Source organism: Octodon degus, unplaced genomic scaffold, assembly GCF_000260255.1.
Source record: "Octodon degus isolate 3935 unplaced genomic scaffold, OctDeg1.0 scaffold00055, whole genome shotgun sequence".
Classification (NCBI taxonomy): domain Eukaryota; kingdom Metazoa; phylum Chordata; class Mammalia; order Rodentia; family Octodontidae; genus Octodon; species Octodon degus.
Genome location: NW_004524631.1, coordinates 6,040,757 through 6,048,641, shown reverse-complemented (window position 1 = coordinate 6,048,641; position 7,885 = coordinate 6,040,757).

The following is a 7,885-nucleotide window of genomic DNA, read 5'->3' as shown; positions in this document are numbered from 1 at the left end:
CCATCTCACCAGCCCTACTATGCTGATCTTTTAAAATTATTTGAACACTTTCATTTTTTTCAATCATGTTGGTGTGGAGTTCTATAAGAAACATTTGTAATACATGGTGAATATAAGAATTTCTGAAGTATTTACAATGGCAGAAAAGGGGGCCATGGCACCTATGGTTCTGCTTGCCCTGTTTCACAGGTCTGCTTCAGTGGACTTTTGTCCACAGAGAGAGGAGCTTGTTAGCCCCCAGAGAATTTGTGTGTGTGGGGACAGACTCCATGAGCCCTATGTTGGAGGGGAAGCCCTGACTGTACTGTTAGCCTCTATTTTATTTTATTGTGCCTACCATAATGGACTCTGCATAATATTTTGAGATAGAAACAAAGCAGGTCAAATGAATCACTTGCCCTTTTCCCAGGCCTTCTAGACATTTAATCCTGTGCTATGCTAGGAAGCAAATTTACTTGGGACCTTTACGGCCTGGTTTTGTTTATTATTTCAACAAAAGGTCAGAAAAAATAATGCACCTCTAGAGGAGGCCTGGGAACCACTGTGGACAAGAGTGTGTGGGCAGCTGAGGGCCAGCATGTGCTTCTCTTGCTCAGCTTTGGTTTCCATGAACAGATCAGAGCCTTTAGAGCTCTCTCTCTCTCTCTCTCTCTCTCTCGCTCTCTCGCTCTCTCGCTCTCTCGCTCTCTCGCTCTCTCGCTCTGTCGCTCTGTCTCTCTGTCAATCTCTCTCTCTCTCTCTCTTCTGTTCTTAGTTAGGAAACCTCTCTCATCATCCCAGTCCATCTGTCTCTATCTCTTCACATTCAGATTTTACCCTCCTTGTCCTTTCCCCAAACACAAAAGATCTTGGGTTGCCTCAGTCATGGAGTGATGGAGCGGGAGTCTCAAGCCGCTCTACCCTGTGCTTCTAAAGTGTGACAGGAGGACCATCCATATACAACTCATTCAGTTAAATGGAAATTCCTTGGTCCCAATCCAGATCTATGAGACAGCATGGGGAATAGAGCTTGAGGATTTGCATTCTGAACAGCATGCCAAGATATTCTGATGTATCCTAACATTTGAGAACCATGGAAAAAAGTCCAACAGATGCAGGCAAAAGTGATTTGCGGGTCAGCCAGATAGCTCAGCAGACTAAAGCGCCTGCTTAGGCGGAGTGCAACGGCCAGAGTTCAATCCCCAGCATGCTGTGTCAGCCCCACCACCAGGGTACTCGGAGACAGTGATTGAGACTGGGTGTGGTTGCATGTGCCTGTAATCCCAGTGCTTGGGAGGCTGAAAACAGGAGAATCACTTTGAGTCTGATCTACATAGTGAGACCCTCTACCAAACACATTGAAAAAAAAAAAGTGATTTGCCAAAGGCCATGTTGCTGAGGAATAATTTCCCACTGGCTGCAGGAGCCTGGTCTGGGTAAACTGCTCCTTCTTGCTCCATTTGCTCTTTTTTCTTGATCTTGGGGTGAGCGCCTAATTGAAGCTGGACCAGTCATGGAACTTCACTTCCCTGAGAAGACCGGGTTGGCAAGGGAGGCCAGTGTTTCATCTAAACGGGGCCATTCTTCACTGAGCTGTGCACCAGAACATTCTTTCTTGATTTCAAGATTGGGAACACACGAGCCTGGAAGTGCTCAGCTTTTGTCATTCCAGACATGTGGAAAGACTGAAGTTTGGAAAATGAGGCCAAAGTGCAGGGGAAAGTAGAAGCTGAAGAACAGAGTGGTGTATAGTGTATGGAGATGATTCTAAACTAGCTTCACAAATGCCCCCTGATGACACAGACCGCTGAGCCCCTTAACCTCTTTGCTTTCCCCTCTTGTGTTTGGGTCAATTGTGACTCAAAGCATTCTAATGTGGCCAACGCTGGGTCCAGAAGGCCATCCAATGCCCACATTGGTTCTGTTCTTCCTTCGAAGCATCACGTTTTTCCTTGCACTGGCCATGTGGTCTGAATAGGACCTGACCATTCTCTATTCCCATGTGAGGTTCAATAGGTGATGTTAGGTGAAGGTGATGTTTAGTGATGCTAGACGAATCGTGTTCTGTCCTGGAACTCCTTGCACTGAGGTTAAGAAAGGAGATCTATCGTGTCCAGCTAGCAGAGCTCCCAGGACTTACAGCCTCCAGGGGGCAGGCAGCAGGAAAGAGATCTGTAGAGTAGGAAACCCAGTAATGTCAGGTTTCTAGTGCCAGGGGATGCTGGAGGCAGTGCTAGAATCTTTTGGTCAAAGCCACCTGAGGTGTGAGTCATTGTAACTTTCAGCCAAAAAATCCTCCCTGGCAGAGGGCTTCCCATGCCACTGGGCTTGGGCCTCAGCACGAGAAGGACTCATTTGTGCTGCTGCTTGAGGGTTCATGCAGAGAGTAGGGCGAGTCCTCAACACAAATGTTCCTCCTCCCCGAGGCCCACGGATACCTTCCTCACTCTGCTTTTCAGTCCTGGGTCATATGCTCCATATCGTTTCTTTTCCTGGAGGGTGGTGAAAGGGAAGATTTCTCCAAAGAAATGAAGGTGTTTATCATAGTCATTTTATCATCATTGAGACATAATACCTGACACACAGGACTTCCAGGAGAGGAGGTGTCTTAGTTACTTTTCTCTTACTGCCGAGACAAAATACCTGACACCAAAGTTGTAGGAAAGAACTTTATTTAGCTCACAGTTTGTAGAGGTTTCAGTTTGTAATCAGCAGCTCCGAGGCAGGGTGGCCATTGGCAGAGGGCAGCAGTTCATGGTGGCGGAAGACAGCAAGAGTAAGTGAAGGCGTGAGAGGACAAGCCTTCTTCTGTCCCTTGTACTGTGCAGGCTGCCTACCTTAGGGTGAGTGTAGCGTTTGCACCCTTAATCCCAACAATAAACTGCGGAGCAGTCACACAGTCTAGATTCGGTTATTTCCATAAAGGCCCCATCTAACGGTGCATAAGGCTTTGTGGGGACATCTAGACACGAACCACAATGAGGGGGTTATCTGGGTTCACAGCCTCAGAAATTTTAGTCTGTGGTTGACAGGCTGACACTCAGAAAGGGCAAAGAGCTGCTCATGTCATGGAAGCCAGGAAGCAGAGAGAGACGGGAAGAGCTGGGAGGGTCACACTGCCTTTTTTTTTTTTTTTTAAATTCTTTCTATACAGGGGCTCACTATACATTTCTGACTGGTGGTGATACCTTGTCTCAGCCTCCCCAGCTCTGGGAGATTACAGGCATATGCTACCATGTCTGGTTTCGGGGCAGGCAAGGTACTGGAGTTTGAACCTGAGTCCTTGCGTGTGCTGAGCTATTTCCCAGTCCAATACACCACCTCTTCTAACTAGGCTCCATCACCTAACAGCACATTCAGCTCTAGCAAGCCCCCCCATCCCTGACTCAATCACCTTCTGAAAGCCCTGAGTGTGAGACCACTGAAGTTTTGGGGGTCACTTTGACCTACACTGTTTTACTAAGAAAATGAGGCATGAATTGTGAGAAGATCCAAAATAATATGTGTCCCTTGTACTCACCAATATTCAATAATTTGATTTAAGGGGCTGGGGAGATGGCTCAGTAGAATAAATGCTTGACTGGGAAGCACAAGGACCTGAGTTCAATCCCTGATTCTGGAAAAAAAAATTAAATTAAGTATTGAATTTCTTTTAATCTCTCCCTATGATCCTATCAGGACAGAATCAATTATCACTAAGCAAGAGATACTTCATAGGAAGAACATTCTGAAGAATTAATTGTTATAAATTTTAAACACTTTTTCTAAGGCTATTAATATATGAAGTAAATCTAAAAGCCTTTGTTAAGTTAAACTGTCTCCCTCATTCTGCCTTCTGCCCAGAGCAAACATGTGAATAAGTAGACCTTTAGTGCCTGATGCTAGCTGTGTAAGCCACCATTATGCTATGTTTTTAGATTTAGACTGCCCCAGAGCTTACTGGCATATTATCATGATCTGAAATCATATTATTTAAAATTTTGCAAATCTGGCCAGGCATGGTGTTACATACCTGTTGTCCCAGCACTTGAGAGTCTGAGGCAGGAGGATTGTCATGAGTTTGAGGCCAGCCTGGGTTGCAAAGTGAATTCAAGGCAAACCTGCACTGGTAGTGAAACCCTGTCCCAAAAAAAGGCCAATTTTTTTTTTTTTTCAAATTCTTCTTTTTTAAGTATTTGGTACAGGGTCTCAGCAAATTCCTAAATTTTTGTCTTAAAATGGGTCTTATGAGTATCTGTTAAGAATAAATTATTTCTACATCATTCAGTAATTTGTTAATTAAGCAAATATTTAATGAGCACTTGCTAAATGCCATCCACGCATTAGCCAACAGATATAAAAAGGAAGCACAAAGATAGTTCTCACCTGCAAATAACTCAATCTAGTGGTGCAGGCAGGTATATCATGACTGATGATACTGTTAGCTTCTTATCATTGTCATCTTTAATCTACATTGGCAAGTTACACCTTGAGTGAAAGGGGCAAATAAAATACCAGAAGAAGCCTGTCACTGCACAGATTAAAGATAAGAAGCTCCTGACATATGAAGGCATCTTGACTTTCCATTTTCTCACAACTTTGTGCTCTTTTTTTTTAAATTGGCGTAGAAAATCAGTCAATTCCTACCTGTCTAAAGTCTAATGATCTAATTAGGTCCAAAGCAGTGAGGCATTGGCAGAGAAGGGGACTAGCTTCTGGGCCTGTCCTGCTGAGACTCTGCAGAGGAACAAGCTGGGCTTCTTCTCCTTCGGTCTGTTGCTTACTTTCAGGCGTCAGTCTTTTGCGTGTCTGAGTGATTTGAAAACTCACTCTCCAGGTATCAGAGCTCAGCTTTTATTGTGACAGGTACAAGGAAGACGTAGTGGACTCAGCTGGCACTAGCATGCACATACAAGGCACCGCCAGGTACAATTAGCAGAGCAGACTGGAGGCCACAAACGGTGACCCCCCATGCCATCCTGGGCATTGCAGATAGTTAGTATAAGGATGCTGAATTTTGCTAAAGGAAAAATATGAGGAATAATGCTGCTTTTTCACAGTGGATTTAAAAAGCAACCACACAACAAGCAGTAACAATATATGCGTGGATGTTTATTGATGAATGAACATAGCACTGCTTGAATCATTCCATGCAATCTATTTTACCAGATGTGGAAATCTGGCAATCCACAATCCAGGCGGCATCTGGTGATGCTCCTCAGGAACCAGCTCACTGCTTTGACCATGTTGGGAGGTGGCTTTTTGGATTCACAGTTTACAATGGCCATGTATAACATTATAAGTTGAAAGGGCCAAACAAAAGCATAGGTATCTTTGCCTGCTCTCTCTTGGAAAGGTTCCTGACAGTGCAGTAGGACTTTTCTTAAGATAAGCCACATGTCCACATTTAGCTGTGAGGAAGGTGCGGTATCAGAGCTGGCTGCACGATTTGAGGTGTTCAGTACAAAACAAAATGTGCTTTTTTTTTTTTTTTTTTTTTTTTTTTTTTTTTAAATAAAAAATAAAACATGCAGGGCCCAGGAGTTCAATCCCTGGGCCTGCTGTGCCAGCCCCACCCCTGGGGGTGTGCTGAGACAGTGATTGAGATTGGGCGTGGTGATACGAGCCTATAATCCCAGCACTTGGGAGGCTGTAAACAGGAGAATCACTATGAGTCCCATCTATGCAATGAGACCCTGTAGACCCTGTCCTAAATACCAAAAAGCAAAACAAAAACTAAGTACATAAATAAATAACATTTTCAAATACTAAAATGTACAGCACTTTCCTTTTCAGTGTTCTTTCTTGATGTAGTATTGTGTTTACTATTTAATAGCAAAGGACTAAAGACTTAAATCACTAACATGAATTTACTGACCCAAATTTTATATTAAACAATATAAATTTTAGATTCAAACATAAGATCATTTAACTTTATGCAGAAATACCAGAATCCCCCATCTGCTAGTGCACGTACACGCTTGTAATGTTTTTTTCTTTGAACTGGGCAAGTTGCACAAAACTGATCCGATCGTTCTTTATTTTACCGTGGATGCACACACATTCTGCCAACTCTTTCAACTCTCAGTTTCCCGATGAGCAATGAAAGGCTAATAGAAGAGGAGTCATGGGTGCCCCATCTTTTCCTTTCCTTTGATAGAGTGTTTTTCAGTGTAAATGGATTTGACTAATTCAATGAATTAGTAGAAGTAAAAAGAATGTGATAGGGTTTCTCATTCATGCATCTTTCCTAGAATTCCATGGCTGCCTTTCTGTATGTAAAGTGAATGCTGGGTTCATTGGGAAGCATGGTCCTTGGGACCATCAGTGTGCCCACATAGTCATAGAATAACACACACTTAGCTTTGAACTTGGCTTGAAACTTGCTGCACTCCCACATTTCATGGTTCCCCCAGAGTCTGCTTATGGGGCTTTGTGAAGCTACATGTGAGTAGAACTGCAAGAAAGAGGGAATGTAAGCATTGTGTCTTTTCTGCTCATTGTGTTTTTTATGCTCACACTTACAGACTATTGTCCCATCCGATTTCACTTACAGAATGTAAGTTCAGAGTGATCAAATTATTGGCAATTTCCAAGATGCTGACAGGAGAGCACAAACCAAGTGTAGGCTTCTTTTGCCCCTGGAACATGTGAAGCTGGCTCTGGCCTTTTCTTAGCTGGATGCCCTCTCTAAAATTTTGAGTAGGTCTGAAAGAAGAGAATTTTGAGGGAAGCTTGTGGCCTAAGCCATATCTTCCAACGGCTCTCTGATGGAGGTGTAGTCTCTTTTTGCCAAGTGAAGAAGCTGGGACCCTGGGAGATGAAACAAGTAGTTAAAGTTACAGAGCAATGAGCAGCCAAGGCAAGATTCTTGGAGTTTATGAAGTCAAACTAAATTAAGTTCGGCAAAATACAGTGAAATGAGATGATAAAAACACAGCTTTTTTCTCATAACATATTAAAGGCAGAATGCATTATACATAGTTATTTATTTAATCTGTTCAACAGTCCTGTGAGTCAGGGTTGCCAGTGTGCCCATTTTATGAATAAGATGACTGTGGTGCAGACCGCTTAAATGAGCTGACTCAGAGTCCATAGCCAGGAGCAGAACCCTGTTATTCTAGCTGGCAAACCTCATGTGTACTTACCACTACTCCAGACTTCAAGTGGAATTTATTCCTTAAAGAAGTAGAATGAATTAGTTGGAGAATCATATAATGAAAAGAAGAGAGTCAAGGTTAGTGTTAAATCCTTTAACAGAAATTCTGTCCCAAGCAAAAGTTAGTTTTTAAGAGATAGAATTAATTTCTGGACCTGTTCCTTTATCTGTAGTCACATGAAGATGAAGAGCACACAGGCTTTCCTGCAGCAGGGGACAATGAGATGCTGTGTCTCTGGGGAGAGGAAATATGCGCTCATGTTCTCCACCATGTCACAGACAGAATGTCAGGAAGGAAGGGAAATTGGCTGGCATAGGGTGGACTCTCTTGTTGGTGGAGGGGTCTTAATTAATGGCAGGATCGGCATCTGTATAAAAAGGTAGAGTCAAAAGGGAGCACCTTTGCTAGATGTGGCCCACTGCACCCACCACTTCTTGGCTATTCCCAGTGTTGTCCTGCTAGGGACACACCGGGGGGAGGTGAGTTGCAAACAGAACGCCAAAGCAAGCGAGTGAGCACACTGTTTTCAGCAGCAAAATCATTGGGCTGGAAAGCCCTGAACATATCAATCATCAGTGAGGCCTCTTTAGGAAAACAATGTTAGGATATTTGCACAGAGGCCTTTTGAAATTAACCCGTGTGGATTTAAAACTTGAAGAGAGCCCAGGAGGCCAGGCGGTCTTTCTGAATTCTCAGTCCTGGAAAACTTGTGGAAGTGAAGTAAGGCCTTTGTTTCACTAAAGAAAAGATTGGCTTTGGGATGGAAA